This window comes from Anas acuta, chromosome 6 (genome assembly GCF_963932015.1).
Source record: "Anas acuta chromosome 6, bAnaAcu1.1, whole genome shotgun sequence".
In the NCBI taxonomy this organism is placed as follows: domain Eukaryota; kingdom Metazoa; phylum Chordata; class Aves; order Anseriformes; family Anatidae; genus Anas; species Anas acuta.
In genome coordinates this window covers 19,083,903-19,099,847 of record NC_088984.1, presented here as the reverse complement: position 1 = coordinate 19,099,847, position 15,945 = coordinate 19,083,903, and the positions used below count along the sequence as shown (strand labels likewise).

Here is a 15,945-nt window from a genome sequence, read left to right as displayed (position 1 = left end):
TAGAAGAGTATAAGTATTTAAGCAGGAATTTAGCATCAAAGGTAGAAATTTACAATGACTATCACATAATTAAGGAGAAAGTGTATCCTTAGTGTAACCAAGGAGAGATGAAGGGCAGCTGTAGCTAGTTCAGAGGACACATATCTGCCCCAGTGCCTCCTGCAGCACTGCAGAGGTAAATGGTGCTAATACTTATCCAAGGCAAGAAGTTTATCTAGGACTGATGATATCCTAGATGAGCAGGATGCAAAATCCAGAGGACACCACAGAGTACTGCCAAATCCCACTAAAATCAAATCACATCCCTCCCTCAAATAGAACAACTTAAATCCCTGCAGCTACCTCTAGGACTAACTGCTTCCAAGCCAGGTACATTCTGCTTCAGACAATGAAGCCCCAGAGCTCCCTTCCAACCCAAACTTTTATGATTAAGTTTGTCAAAAAAAAAACAAAAAAAAACAAAAAAAAAAACACCATGAAACTGTCAGGAAACTAACATATGTCAGGCTAAATGACTACTAATAAAGGATACAAGGTCAAGGCACAGACTCCAGTTGTGGCCATACTTCTTAACAATTAGCACGTGTCACAGCTTTGGCCCAGGCCACCTAGCACTCTCCTGGATCCTGCAGGGTGCAGCTGGTACTAGAGCCATGCCCAGTAGGCAGCCTGGAAGAGGGCACCCTGTTTTTGGTGGACAGCTGACAGCCACTGTGGATGAGACTAATAACCTGCTGCTTCCATCAGAAGCCAGAGAATGCTGTCCTCAGCCTGCATCTTCTCATCTTTTTAATTATCACAGAGGTAGCCTTACTGAAGTAGCAGCTATGTTCTGATCCTGTTCTGACAGCACTTTGATAAATCCTAAGATATGTTTGCTAAACCTCAGAGGCAGTCTAGTACCAAATAGATTGAATGTCTCCTCTGCATCCCATAGCTCCCTTCAAGCCCTAAGATGAGTTTCCTTCTGTGAAAAATCAAAGGCAGCTTGTCACAGGATTGCAACCAACTTTTGGCCTGATATGAAGCTAGAACAGGACAAAGATGGATGTATGAAGCTGACAGCTATGAAAAACATATTGATGGATTCATCAAGTTACAGAAAGTCTGTAAGACTAATTCAAAACGGTAATTCAGCAAACAGATCTGTCTGCAGGAAATGCTAGGAAGGAGACTGAAGAATAGTACAGCTTCACCCCAGTGCAACAGAAATTAGTTCGAATTATTTGCTTTGCTTTGCTGACAAAGCATTTTACATTGCCTGCCAGATCCTAAGCACAGCAGGATGAAGTTATGGGGAAGTTTGAACTTGCCTTTGTAAGCCAAAACTAGAAATTACAGATACATTATACAAAACTTTCATTATGTTATTTAATTACAAGGGCTAGAACAAAAGTTTTATAATAAAGGAGATCATTCACCTCTTAAGGAAGTAAAAGCTCTGAGAAGCACATACATGATTGCAGCAAGTTTAATATCCTGTCTCCAGTAGCAGTCAGTATTTAATGCTTCAGTGGAAAGCAATGGAATGAGAAATTCAGCCACAGCCCACTGCAAGATACACGGCTCTGCTTCCTCATCCTTGCAGTCAATTTCCCCTAAGCATAAGGCTGAAATGTTGCTATATTACTGTGCACAGCCTCTTAAATTCATTTGACTTGCTCTCCCAAGGCAACAAGTTTCATATTAGTTTATCAGGAAAAAAGACCAACAAAACAAATCTCCCAAAACTATAGCCACAGACCCTTCAAAATCACAGCAGTTCCAGCCTTTACAATATTTTGGACAGTAAGGAGCAGCAAAAATACACCAGTGTCCAGCAATATGCTTTACCAGAGAGAACCCCACCTATACTGGTATTTCCCACAAAGTGGAAATAGCTGAAGAGAAGTCACTGAGATCTTATTGCATTTATATAGTGATACTTACATTTCAATCCCCAAAAGCAATTAGATTACAATGGAGGTGCAGTGCACCCCGTGATGTGTATGGAGTTAGGAAACATGGTTATACCTGGGGGGGATGTGCGGGGATACAGGGAGGGCATGGCGATGGAGACACAAACAGAACCACAAAATCAAGTTCCTCAGCCCAAAGCTGAGCCTGTCAATCCACTGAATCCACTGCAGTTGCCTGAATGTGTGTTACTGCCTACATTTGCAGTCTCATAGCTGCGTAACTCTTAACATTCTCAGCACTGAGGCCTCACCTGGAGTGCTGTGTCCAGTTCTGGTCCTCTGGTACAAGAGAGACGTGGACATTCTGGAGGGTGTCCGACGTTGGGCCACCAAGATGATCAAAGGACCGAAGCACCTCTCCTATGAGGAGAGGCTGAGAGGGATGTTACTGTTCAGCCTGAAGAAAAGGAGGCTCAGATGGAATCTCATCAATGTCTATAGCTGAAGGAAGGGTGCAAAGATGATGGAGCCAGGCTCTTTTCAGTGGCATCCAGTGCAAGACAAGAGACAGTGGGCATAAACTTCAACACAACCTGGTAGCCCTGCTTGAGCAGAGGTTTGGAACAGGTGACCTCCAGAGGCTCCTTCCAGCCTCAACCATTCTGAATCTGTGATTCGGCATCTGCGAAATTTGCCAAAGCAGCGCAGCCAGAACAAGGAAGAGAAAGTGGGGGGAAAAATGTGCAGATCTGAAAGCACTTGTACACACAGTTACTATTCAAACAGGTTCTTCACAATTCTGAGTTAATGATTCCCAGAACAAGAAACAGATTCCCAACAGAAGGTACCCAACTCCTGAGTGTAACGTACAGGGAGCTCTGGTCCCTAACACAGCCCTCCTGATTCTGGGAACTGGTGCTGTGTTCAGTAGGGCAAGGGGAAAAAAAAAAAAAAAAAAAAAGGCAAGCAGACCTGGTCTGCAACCTAGGCAAGTGGCAAGTACACACTGCCAAGCACACACAGTACAGCCTCAACTAGTCACAGTTGCACATGCTTGTTTTACTCCTTGCACTGGCACAGGGACACAGAAATGGCTGATTACTGTCTGCTGACTGGAGAACAGCGGCTTTCTGCTAAGAAGCTCAAAACTTTTGAACCACTCCAATGCCCCTGTCTTTTGACTGTCCAGTCCTTAAATAAAAACTGCTTTCCTGAGAGACTCTACCTATCTGTCACACACTTCTTCAAGGGCATCTAAGCTTTTTTAGGGTCTCACTTTCAAGTTCCCCTGGCGTAAAGGCTGCATCTGCACATACTCAAAAGTTACAGAGCTTTGAGATGCTTGAGTAACTCATGTCCACGTCTCCCTGGGAGCTGGAAACTTGGTGTTCTTCCAAGCAAGGTGTCTAAGAACAAAAGAAAAGTGGAACATGATTTTGTAGTGCATGTTGAAAACTGAGAGAAAGGGTTGGGCTGGACCCAATCCCATGAGTGATTGTTTATGTACCTGAAGGCTACTTAAAACAACAGAACACTTGGCAAGCTACCTGTGCACACTCTCTCTGGCCTATGAATCTTGGCATTATTTTCTACAGAGTGCAACGGTCCACATCTAGACAGAGGACTAAGAGTCTCTCTAAGCTATAGCTCAGAGGCAGCAATTCCTGAAAAACAGATTGAGGTCTCTAGCGTCCTGGTGAGCTCTCTTAAACTGTTAAACTACTGTGTGAAAGATAGGACACCTATTCAGCAGCAGATTTTTAAAATAAAGTTGCTGTAAGAGTGACCTAGGCTCTGTTCTTGAAGATACATGGGCCTGCCATCAGGACAGGGGTTTGGACTGTGGCTGTGCAGCACTAGGATCTCACATACCAAACAGCTGAGTTGGGGGGTTCAATGCTAAACGGTAGCCATCCAGAAGTTATGGATTAAAACATTCAACCATCTAATCTCTAATTACCTTGCTTCTTATTCCACTAAGGTGAGGTGATCTAGGGACTAATCTTGAAACCTTACTCAGAAGCAAAAGATCTGCAGTCCTCAAAAACCACAGGCTATCCTTACCACATAACAAAATATATTTCGGTCAAAGAGAGTTGCTGGAAGTACAGGGTATTTTACAGCCACCTCAACACTACTACTGAACACATGCTCCTCCCCACAGCATGTTACTGGACTGCAGCATCAGTAACTCCTGGCATTGTACATGTGACTTGTCTTTAAAAATGATGGGAATCTGACAAATTCTAAAAGACTTTAAGAGGAAATATTTGAAAACAAAAGCAGATGTATTAAACAATAGAATCTCTTGGGCAATGATAGCTTGGTCTGCTCATTTCATAATTCATTTTCTGAGCATTGATCCCCCTTCCTCCCCTCAGTAAAAGGCAACTGAATTCCATTAATTTGTTTTCTGGCCACCTTAAAATCAACTCAGCTTCCTTAACACTCTTAATTAGATACTTTAAATGTTACATTTACATATCACAGTTAACATATAAGCAAGATTACAATATTTAGTCGGGAAATACATCCTCTATAACAGGGCTTGATTTAATTGAGAGGGCATTAGCACTTGAATTTAGACAGTGACACAGAATTTTGTTGTAGCCTATAGACACTTTCTTTCAAAAATATTTCCAGCCATTATGATTCCAAACATGGAGGAAGTGAGGTGGCAACAATGAGGCTGCCAAAGGAGATGGTCAAGTGAAATGGCTACAACAACTTAAACGGCTAAATAAATACAGGCTAGAAGTCAAGTCAAGGGTAAAGATATAAATTCATACTGCCTCTGGCAGGAATCAATTATGCTGGCTATTCTGACCTCTAAATATGTTCTGGAAACAGGAACACAAAGAGCTTGCTCTTATTCTCTCACTTCTTGCCCATTTATTTTAAGACTTATTTTCAGTTCTTTATTAGTCCAATTACTTTTGTGAACAAACAGCAGGGAAATGTTCTATCTGTGTTAAAAAGTACAACAAACAAACCAAAATTTTGCAACTCTTGTGGTTGAAAGAACTCTCACTCCCTAAGACTTTGAGGAAAAGACCTGAAATTGTTAGTGGAGACATCTCTCAAATATCAAATAAGTGCCTAAACAAATGAACATTTGTAAGTTCTTGACAATTGATGGCAATATGGACTGAGTAACAGCACAACAGATGAGGTAAAACTGTAGAGAGAAAAAAGATGAGAGGATTTTTAGACTTAAGTAAAAAATTCCTTTCCTGCAGAAATTGGTAGCTGATCCAAAAATGCGGAGTTTCAATTTTTCTCCACTGTTTAAGAAAAATTATAAGTCAAATAGTGCAGCCATGTGCTGTCATGATCACTGAAGGCCAGTTATAAAGGAGGTGGTAAACAAAGCAGATACAAAAAACACAGACGTCCTTGAAGTTGTGTTATCATGCCACAGGTATTCATCTATGCTATGTTTTTGATCATGTAGCTAAGGATATGCACTAGCTTAGCTCACTTTCAGGAAGCCAGCACAAACGGCAGAAGCAGATGAGTTGTACCAATATACCTTGCTTCTCAGCAGAACTGATTTGTCCAGCAGAACGGTGCCCTAATACAGTCACAGTGCTGTGAAATGTATTCGTAGCTTCAACAGGCATCTCTAAAGTGTAAATATTAGATTTTTGGATACCAAAATAAATACAAAGTAAAGGGTCATATGAGTGCAAGAATTATGCTATTTCCCAATTATTCATTGCTATTTCATTGCAACAAAAACAAATTTTGTTGCTCTTCTAACATAGGTTTCCTTTTGTCACACACTGAAAAAATTTAATTACGTATACACATTTGATGCAGTTGTTTAATATGCCTTAACAAATATTGTTAATAAGAAATTGTAGCATAAGTAGAATGAAAAATGGTCTTAGTTTATTATGCACCAAATCCTGAGATATTAAAGAGCTGCCTGTGCACAGCCAGCAGCCATTTGCGTTTTAGTATTGCTGCAGTTTGTTATACAATAGGCATGCTCAGCACGTTCCCTAATGGAGGCTGTTTCAACTTTCCTCTCCTTAATTCAGCGTTCAAATTCCAGCTTGGCAGATGATTGTGTCCAACCCAATGCCTTTGCCTTGTCACAGCCACTTAAGAAAAGGCACAGCTGCACGAATACCTTCTCATGTGCCCATGAAAGTCCTGATACAGACCTGGAAGCGCCAGCAGCTTCCAGGTTTTCTCTGAGGGAAAACACACAAATTTGCGTGGAGCCCGGATGGTTGGATCATGTCTTTTATGTCTTTCCAACTTCAACAACAAGTCATTTAAAAGTTACAGTGTGAGCTTTTTTATTTTTTTTGGGGGGGGGGGGGGAGGAGAGGGAAGGGAAGGGAATCTGATAACTTAACTTAAAATCTGATAGCCACCAAGCAAGAGATTTTGGTTTGTTGTGTTTTTTTTGTCCCTTTTCTCTTATTTGAAGATCAAAGCCATAAAAAAACTCCCATAACATCTTGTTTTTAAACTGAAAGAATAGAAAGAACAGTATTAAGCCAATTAGCTAATATCCTCGCAAGGCTGTGAGAATTTTTCAGACACCAAATACATATTTGTGCAGTCATTAATAGTAGTTTGGTGACATGGTCACAGATTAATGTCTATGGTAGCTCAAGACACTTCTTGAAGAGATTAACTCTGACACCTTTTTCTACCAGTAAACTGGGAAAAAAAAAAATACTATAAACTAAACTGCAGCTCAAAAGTATCAGAGAAAACATTACTTCACATTACTTTCTTTAGCAGGTATATTTGATGAACAGTGTAGATGAAACAAGCCCCTGTAAACAAAAACAATTTTGTTCAGGAGGAGACAACATTCAATTACCACCAAAGAAATAAATGAGCATGCTCCATAGCATGATCATAAAGTCATGTCTTCGTTCAAGGCTTAGCCAAAATTAGTAAAAAGATGTTTAAGTGCATCTTCTTCTCCAGAGAACAGTCAATAAAACTATTCAGACTGGAAAATATAAAATATTAATATCTACTGGAAGGCTGTAATGTTTTGAAACTACTATCTTCCAAAATAGCTTTATGGCTATAATAATTCAAGCTTTCATGTCTAAATCAAGGACAAAGTACAACCAACATAAAATGTTACAATTTGCAGGTTTAATGCACACCCAAGACAGTACTAAGGAGGCATTCAGGCCCACAAAAATCATACTTAATTTAAAAGAAGGTTGTTGTGTTTTTTTTCTTCTATTATTTACCTTTTGATGTTTCACTATCTACACAACCAGAAAAAATGTTTTGTTTGTTTGTTTGTTTTTTCTTTTTTTTTTAGCAATAATATGTTGATAATAAACACTAAACAAGAAAATTCACTGAAAAACCCATAAGATGCACAACTCATTACTGAATGCAGGTAATACTTAATTGATATAATAAAACAACTGACAAGTTCCCTCCTGTCACTGAAATGTATGTAGTGTTGACAATTCACCTTTTCTTCTACAACTAGCACCAGCTAAAAACAAGCTACTCAGTTATCAGCTAGAAATACATGCAGAATTACAAAAAAATACCCTGTGAAACTAAGGGAGCCTGATTCTTTATGGATGTGCATCTTGTCGCTAGATTACCTAAGGCACAGGAGGAGGTTTGGTTCACTGATACTCTTCCCCAGAGCATTTGATGCATTCTGTGTGGTTACCTTGATATTCAGGGATTTAGTCATAACGAAAACTTTTTTTTCATTGCTGTAAACTACCATTCTCTTCTCTACCTCACCACATATTTGTGGAATATTTGAAGACAATCTACTACTCTTTGAAACCCAGCTGAAATGAGTTAAAGGGTTAAAAAAATAATGAGGAAAACATAATGGACATATGGGACAATATGACAGGCACAATAAAATCATAACTGCATAAGCCTATTTCCTTAAGAAATCAGTCAAAAAGATCAGCTAAACTCAGATTTCAAATTCCTGAATTTAGTGACCACAGAATGAAAAGGTTGATTTTTAGGTAGAGGCAAAACGTGTAATCAATAAACTGAAACATTTGTATATAACACTGTTTTCTCAGTATTTTTTATGACTGACAAACTCAAAAGGTAGGATTTTTAAAGCATATGTTCAATTACAACCAATCTTACCCTTAATAACTTTGTGGTTTTGGCCAGCAAAAATTATACACTGGTCCTCACTCACTCATGAGATTGCATCTCAACACAACACCCATTGAAGGAAATGTATGACACTATCACAGCATTAATATGTAAAGCTATAGACCACAATGAGATTGATCTAAAATTAGATCCTAATTGTATTAACTCGACTGTTAACATTTATTTATTTATTTATGTAATATTAAAGAAAATCTGGAATTTGTGGCAATAGTGGCTTGGAATCAGAAGAAGCATGTCTAAAAATCCTTTTCAGTTCAGTTCACTTTATATTTCAAAGCCGAAAACTCTTCCAGAAGGCTGACCAAAAAGCTGCAGATCTAATAATAAGTATGTGTACCCATCCAGTTCCCAAGATACTTGTCACCAAGTCAGTGATGAATAGAAACGAAGCAGCTAGCCCACAATGCCATAGCACTGCCTGACTTGTAAGCACCTTGTGACCATTCAACATCTCAGCCAGAGGATTCTTCTGGGACAAAATTAATTATCTGCCCTATGCTCTCCTGAAAAGCCCTGCTGTGAAGGTATGTGGATTACACTTTCAAACATGGGTATGGTGTTTTTTCTTTTTAATTTGATATAATTTATTCTGCTTTATCAAATCTCTGATTATTCTGTCTTTTCCAGGGGAGCTGACGAAGGTTAATACTCTGTGATTTTCACTTTGCCATGTTAATGTTGAAGATGCTTGCTTCGAAATCTGAGTGGGCGAGGAGGGCATAATGGTAAACAACTGAGCAACTTAACCAAAAGCTACAAAGTTAAACCTTAAGCTACTCTGAAAGCAAAGGTTCAACAAAGCCTCTGGTACTGCAGGAGAGCAAAACAATGGGGACTCTGCAAGCACTTTAAGTCCTCCAAGAGTCATGGGGTTTCCCTCCCCACACAGCAATTCAATACTTGAAGACAAAAACGTTGGCTTGAGAATAGACTGCTCAGCTCTCACGGTTTGTGTTGGAAATAAGGAAATAAGTAGTGGTATCATTTATTATGCACACTAAAAACAATGAATAAATAAATTTTGTGGCTTTCAACATTTTTTTGTTTACCCTTTCACTCCCAGACAAATGACGCTTGCTAGAGATTTGCTGTTTCTTAGGAAAAACAACTGGAGACAGCTGCGATCCAACTTATGTTTTTTAACATATCCATGCTAGGTTAAGAGTACACTCTGTTTAATTCTAATAAAGAGAAAACTGCAAATCTGGTAAGCTAACTGCTGAATTCAGGCTTCTACTCAAAAAACAACCTCCCACCACCACAGCTGTATCAGCCGAGTTCACCCTGGCAGCAGCAGCACCCAGATGCTCCCAGGCACTGGAGGAGCCTTGGCCTCCGCCTGCAGGAGCCCAGGGAGATGGTTTCAGAAGCAGCTGCAGCGCTGGTACAGAAATGTCAGCCCCGCTTCACAGTCGGCAGGGCTGTGTGGCAGCAGAAGTGGTGACACAAGGGCAGCTCCCTCTGCTTTAAGCAGATAGCACGTTTATTGCAGTGTTTTATAGATCCCCATGCTAGCTTTATGCCTGCTAGCTAGGGTACTGACACTAGAATAGCTGCAGCAGCATGGTGCTCAACACAGACCGATTTATCCTGATCTGCAGCACAGATGAACAAAATGACTTATTTATAGGCACATGTAAAAATGATTTACCAGTATGAAGTAAGTAAACGTAACACCAAACTCTTCCTGATGCCCTCAAAGAAGCAGAATGCTAATGAAAGCTACCATTACCCAGAGCCTTATTCACATGACGGTCTTACCCTACATAAAAGCATCAATTGATTACATTTCCACAACAAAATCCAAGGACTCTGCGGGCTGGTGAAGCTACAGTTGGTAAATGATGTTCTAGTTGCTGCCCAGATCCCTCAGAAAGACTGGTGAGGGTCAGACTCTGTACCTTGTAGCTCATGTTTTCTATTCCACACTACTTGGTGCAGGTAAATATGCAAAGCCCGATTGTTTATGAAACAGAAGGATACTAACCAGCCCCACACTGAGTCAGAAAATGAAGATAACTATTTTATAAATAGATTTATGTAGTAGTAACTGAAAGATATTTATCTTTTTGTCAGAAACGCTAAACATAGGTGTTCTGATACATTTCAATGTTAAATTACAAGCAAGGATACTTCTTAAATTTTTGCATTTTAACTTAAAAAAATCTGAAAACCTCAAGCAGCTCCTTTTCATTTTTTTCCCGATTTTGCTTTTAGAGAAGTTAAATATTGAATGGATTTTCCATCAACTTTTTATGTTGATACATATTTCTGTTCCTCTTCTCATTTTCCCTATTTCATTATGAAAAACAGAGATACAGCTATGAAGTGATGGAGAACTGATGCCAAGGGCCTAGAAATACAAACATGGGGGTGTGGGGAGAGTAAGACTAGGGTAAGGGCATGTGCTGGAGAGAATTACATGTATAAATGAAATAGGAAGAAAAAGATCAGGTTGTTGTTGTTAGCAATTATTCACAGTTTCTCTTTGCTACAGGTTTCATTAGAATACGGTACCCATATTGTGGAGAATTAAAGCCCTACTACTTATTTCAGATCTCTTTAATCAAGTAAATCTTTCCAGCTTTGTGTGTTTGCAGATGAGTCATCTGTCTTTTTGCTACATTCAATCCCTTTCTCAGGGTCAAAAAACCTACAAAAGAGCAATGTAACAACAGTGATCAAATCTCACTAGAAGGACTTCATATGGCATCAACATTTTAAAGCTGCGATGGTGTTTGGTGATATTTTACTGAGAAAATGCCACATTGATAAATCTAATTTTTCTCAGCATCCTAATTGGTTCAGAGCAAGGATAAAGATAGACACGGACAGACTACATGTAAGTTTATCTTTCAAACAGCTTTACTGATCTTGCAATAGATTATACCTGCCTTGCTACAGCATGACCTTCTATCTACTTGTTTGGGGAGGAAAAAACCTAAACTTCAGGGTTCAGTTAGCAGAAGTATCTCTTAAGAGCAAGTAAGGGCTTTATAAAGCAGCATCTGTTGCTACTTGGGAGAAAATATTTAAGCTTTAGAATGAATTTCCGAACACTCTCCGCTATGTACCCTATGCCAAGATTTATTAATCCAATTAATAGTAAACTTAAACCTTATTATTTGTCTTTTACATCTGCTGAAATCAACATGTTTTTCAACAAAAGTGTACTTCTCCTTCCAATAAATAAATTAGACCACATATCTAAGACACTGAACATGATAAACATTGTGCATGCACAAACCAAAACATTATACACCAGACCTGGACTTCTCAGCTCTTGAAGTAAATTGGGAAGAGCAGAATTATCACTTAATTTCAGTAATGCAGGAGGTCAACATTACGTTTCTGTCTCCAGAATGTCTGATGCAACAGAAAGACTTGGTGCTATTTATGATGCTCAAATAAGTCCACTATCAAGTTGCAGCAAAATGTTTCTGTAAGCCAGTTTTAATGGAGTTTGGATCAGGAAAAAAGTGCATTTCAAAATTACCGTAACTTGAATATGTGAACACAGAACACCTGCTTGCTCCAGAAGTTTTTTTTTTTCTTTATATTTTTTAAAATAACTTAATACTGGGAGAAATTCAGAGCATGAATCCCTGAACCATGATAGTTTTGTCCACAGGAAAACTGTGGTTTATTTTTCAGTGTGCACGTATGGGAAGGGCAAGCATACATATATGTAAAGATTCCCTTAAAACAGTGAGAAGGCTGCTCTGCAGTGATGTTCCCATTGTTTTTAGTAGAAAACAATAATTTCATCTATGTACATATTTACTCTAAGTACCTAACTGCCTCAGAAATCTAATCTTGAAATCCGTGTTTTTTGTACAACTGTGGTAATTACGATAATTGCAAGACTCGCTATTATTTTTCCCATTTAAATTAGCTCAGAGTGGTAAGTTCAGCACATGCCATCCAGTCGGATGGTGAATACACCGCAGATGTTACTGGGATTTAAGTGTTCCCCATTAGTGAGACTGCCAGTGGACGCAAGAAATATCACGAAGCAAATACCTCCCTTTTAGAGCAACCCCCCCTTTTAGACCCATTGTCTAAAGCGCAGGCCGAGCTGTATCAGTGCTTGCTCCAGCAGCGGTTTTTACAGGAGAAACGCCCGAAGGCAGCGATGGCGAGGCACCACCACGCAGGCTGGGGCGCTACCCGCAAGCGGAGCCCGGCGTTTCCCATCGCCGCGGCCGTGCGGTGCAGGAGGAGCCGGGGCCGGGCGCGATGCGAGCCCCGCGGCAGCCGCCCCGCACCGCGCCGCGCCGCGCTCGGCCCCGCCTCGCCGGCAGCGCCCGGCCGGACCCCGCGGCCGCCGCCCCGCAGCAGCGCTGCCCTCCCGGTGCCTCGTTTGCATGGCCCCGCCCCCGCCGCGGGGCAGGCTGGGCCCGGCCCGCCGGGACGGCGGACGGGGAGGGTGGGGGCGCGCCCCCCCCACCCCTCCCGAAGGGGCAGAGGGGCCCGTGCCGGCCCGCAGCGGGCCCCGCGCCGCCTCCTCCTGCCCTTACGTTTTAACCGGCGGGGCCGAGCGGCGCGGCCGGCAGCAGCCGAGGGGTCGCGCGGCCCCGGCCCGGTGCCGCCGGGCAGCGGGAGCGGTGCAGAAAGGGGGAGGCTGCGCACAGAAGCGCCTGGGGGCAGGCGGCGAGGGGACGCGGGACGGCGGCGAAGCGATCGTGGCCGCGGGCCTCCAGAGAACACCGAGGGGGGTCGGGGTAGCCGCGGCCGAGGGGACCGACAGCCGCCGGGAAATAACAACGGAGCCGGTGCTGCTAACACCAGAACGGAGCGAACGCAGCGGTGCAGCGCGCCGGTGCTGTCTCCCTAGAAGCGTATTACAAACAGCACAACCACCTCCAGAATCAGCTGAGCAGAACCGAAAACACATCCCCGTGCACCCAGATACGCTGCGGTGGTCCGCTATTTGAGACACTTCAAACAAACGCTACAGCTCTCCCATCGAGAAAGAATTAGGCTTGAATACATAGCAGAATAATAGATTGTTGTTATTAAATATTTTATGATATTGGCAAATGATCCATCTAGCATAAATCTAATTTTACTTGCTGTCCAGGTTTCCATGCATAATTGAATTTTGAATTGCATAGGAATAACACTAAAAACATTTTTACGATGAATGTGATGGCAAAATTTATACAGTTCAGCTTGGTATCATGTTACCATGCATCTTTCCAATCCCACCTTACCAAATGCAAAAAAACTGACTTTACTAAAAATAAGGAAATAGCAAAACCACCACTTATATTTTCACTACTAAAGTGTGTGAATAATCTATATTAAAAAAAAAAAAAAAACTGACCTGTTCAAATTGTTGTTTTTCCAATCCATGCACTGCTTTTATTAATTAGGAACCCAAACAGATTGATCATCATTTTATAACGTGTGACATATTCACTGTCTTCCTAGTTCCAGCAGAATCTTCTTAAATTTCCCAGCCCTGTGTTTTATTGCTGGTACCATATGCTTTATTGTTCAGCGACAAGAGCTGCACTCTGCACAAAGACTCATTACCTACTGCTTGCTGAGCAGCTTCAGTCTCACTGAGGCTGCCTGTGTGATCACATGGGAGTTTTGTCTGAGAAAGCCAGGCATGCCGCTGATTTCACCATCTATGGATTTATTTATTTATTTATTTTTAATCAGCTGAGGACTACCATGAGGAAGGAATAACAAATTGTAAAGCTCCTTTAGCTCATTAAGACATCAGACATTGTGGAAATCCCCAACTTTTTTTTTTTTTTAATTATTATTATTATTCCCATTGTAACAAAGGTTCAAGTAGAAATTCAAGAGTTTTAAAAAGTATTTTTTATTCTTGTGGGCAGTAGCAAAAACCTTGTATTATCTGCATCACTCTACACATCATGCACACTGAAATTAATATTCTAAAGAGGTAATATTGTGCCAACACATTTAATCTGCCACTGTTTATCCTTTATGTAGAGGACAAGCTTCTAAATGAAAAATTGCTCCCAAAAAGCAGCCCTTGATTTAAATTTGTCTCGTCAGTCAAGGGCATTATCCTGTAATCTTTGGTTATAAAATTAGTTTTGCTGGTTTCAGTGAGACTACTCAGGTGAATAAGAATTGGCCATTTGAGCAAGGATTATTCCCTGATCCAAATGACAAATTATATAGTACACAATGAAGTCTGATCACTTCTTGGTAATATGTGATAACACTCAGGGTTTTGTGTTTTTTTGTTTTGTGTTTTTTTGTTGTTGTTGTTTTTTTTGTTTTGTTGGTTTTTTTTAATTTATTTTTACACAAATTATGAAGAATATTTTATATTGGCTAAAAGCTTAATATTTACCTGAGTATTTTATATTGGACTAAGTGAATAATCATATTCAAAATCACAACAACACTTAGATAAATGTTTTATTTTACATATGCTATATATAAATAATAAAAAATAAAATTATATTTTTTTCCACTGATGATGTATCAGTAATCCACTATGGAATTACTGGAGATATCCTAACTACAACCTCAGAATACCAGAATATTCTGGTATTCGATTCTAACACAGAGCTAGTGATGATAAATGAACACCTCCATCCAAAAAAGAGGTACTGAACAAGTAATTAACCCTAACATTAACACTGCAAAGGTGCAGCTATCTTATTGTGAATTATCACTGGAACAATTCATAGCATTTTGAAAACGCAAGTTGGCAAAAAGAAACTGTTTTCTCATTAACATTCCACAAATGAAATACCAACTTCTTCTATTTAAAATCCCCCTCATTAGAATAAATGACAGCTTGTTGCTCTTTGTTGGCATTATTCTGGTCCTATGGAAGTTTTGCCACTGATTTGCATGGAAGAAGGAACAAGCATGACGAACAAATTCATGCACTTTACTGTCGTCATGCAAATCAGTGACAAAACTCTCAAATTCTTTATTGTTCTCTGCATCTTACTCATCATGTACTATTAAGGTTTTCTATCAGCTGGTATGCAGTCTCTATGATTACACTGAATTACAAAAGATGGGTAGTAAAGGACAGAGAATTACCCACAGCTAAATCCAGTGATGAATCTGTTCTAGAATCTTATATTCATTTTGTTAAATAAAAAAATTCTATTATCAAGAACGTGTATATTTTAAAATACCACCATTTTTATCTACCCAAAGACAACAACAGAGCAGATGGTTCGTGGCGGAGAACCTTCCACATCTCTTAAGCAGGAAACACTATTACATATACATTAATGAGAAGAAATGAAAGCAGACTAGATGGGTTGCTAACGAACAGCTGGTTTAACTACAGCTACGAATATTTTTTCCCCTGGCGATATCATTGATGATGTCACGATGCTAGTGTAGGAAGACATAAACAAAAGGCAGGCATTTTTGCTGCAGTAGCACTAAGGAGGGGGTGAGGGGGGGGGGAGACCAAATGTTTGGCAGATGGAAAGAACAAAAACTGGTAAGGAAAAGGGTACTATCGTCACACTTTCTGGGTGCCATTATATATACTATGGAGCCCTTTTCACAACTTGAAAGAAGGTTAGAGGAAAACAGATTTAAGAACATGATACTGTTAAACCAGCCTGCAGGAATGAGTTGTTTTTACAGGGAGACAATAGCAGCAAGCAGCCTTCACACTACACTAAAGGCAGCTTCAGTTATTCAGCTCTTCAAGGTTGGGGAAAAAATGCTTCAGTCCACCACAGTGGAACTTGGAATTTCCTAATTCTAATGACATTTTCAGGAAGCTAAATATATACCATATACTCCATATATATTCCACACTCTATTCTTACAGGTATACTAAATAGAAGGAGGTCTTTATCAGAGCCATCCTGTGGAATTTCTGCTCCAGCATACTATGGTGGAGACGCGTTTTTGCCCC

The 15,945-nt window shown here is 40.3% G+C and overlaps 1 protein-coding gene across 8 annotated transcripts in view; it reads right to left on the bottom strand.

Moving 5' to 3' along the window:
* The window catches only part of CSRNP3 (cysteine and serine rich nuclear protein 3), a 103,885-nt gene that overhangs the window by 34,509 nt on the left and 53,431 nt on the right, over positions 1 to 15,945 (bottom strand). Inside the window, exon 1 of one of the 8 annotated variants that reach the window (XM_068685636.1) lies at positions 13,384 to 13,834. The exons of the other annotated variants lie outside the window; for them this stretch is intronic. The gene's annotated coding sequence lies outside the window, so the exon portion shown is untranslated. Of the gene's footprint in view, positions 1 to 13,383; positions 13,835 to 15,945 lie in introns of those variants that run through there. 8 annotated transcript variants of the gene reach the window in all.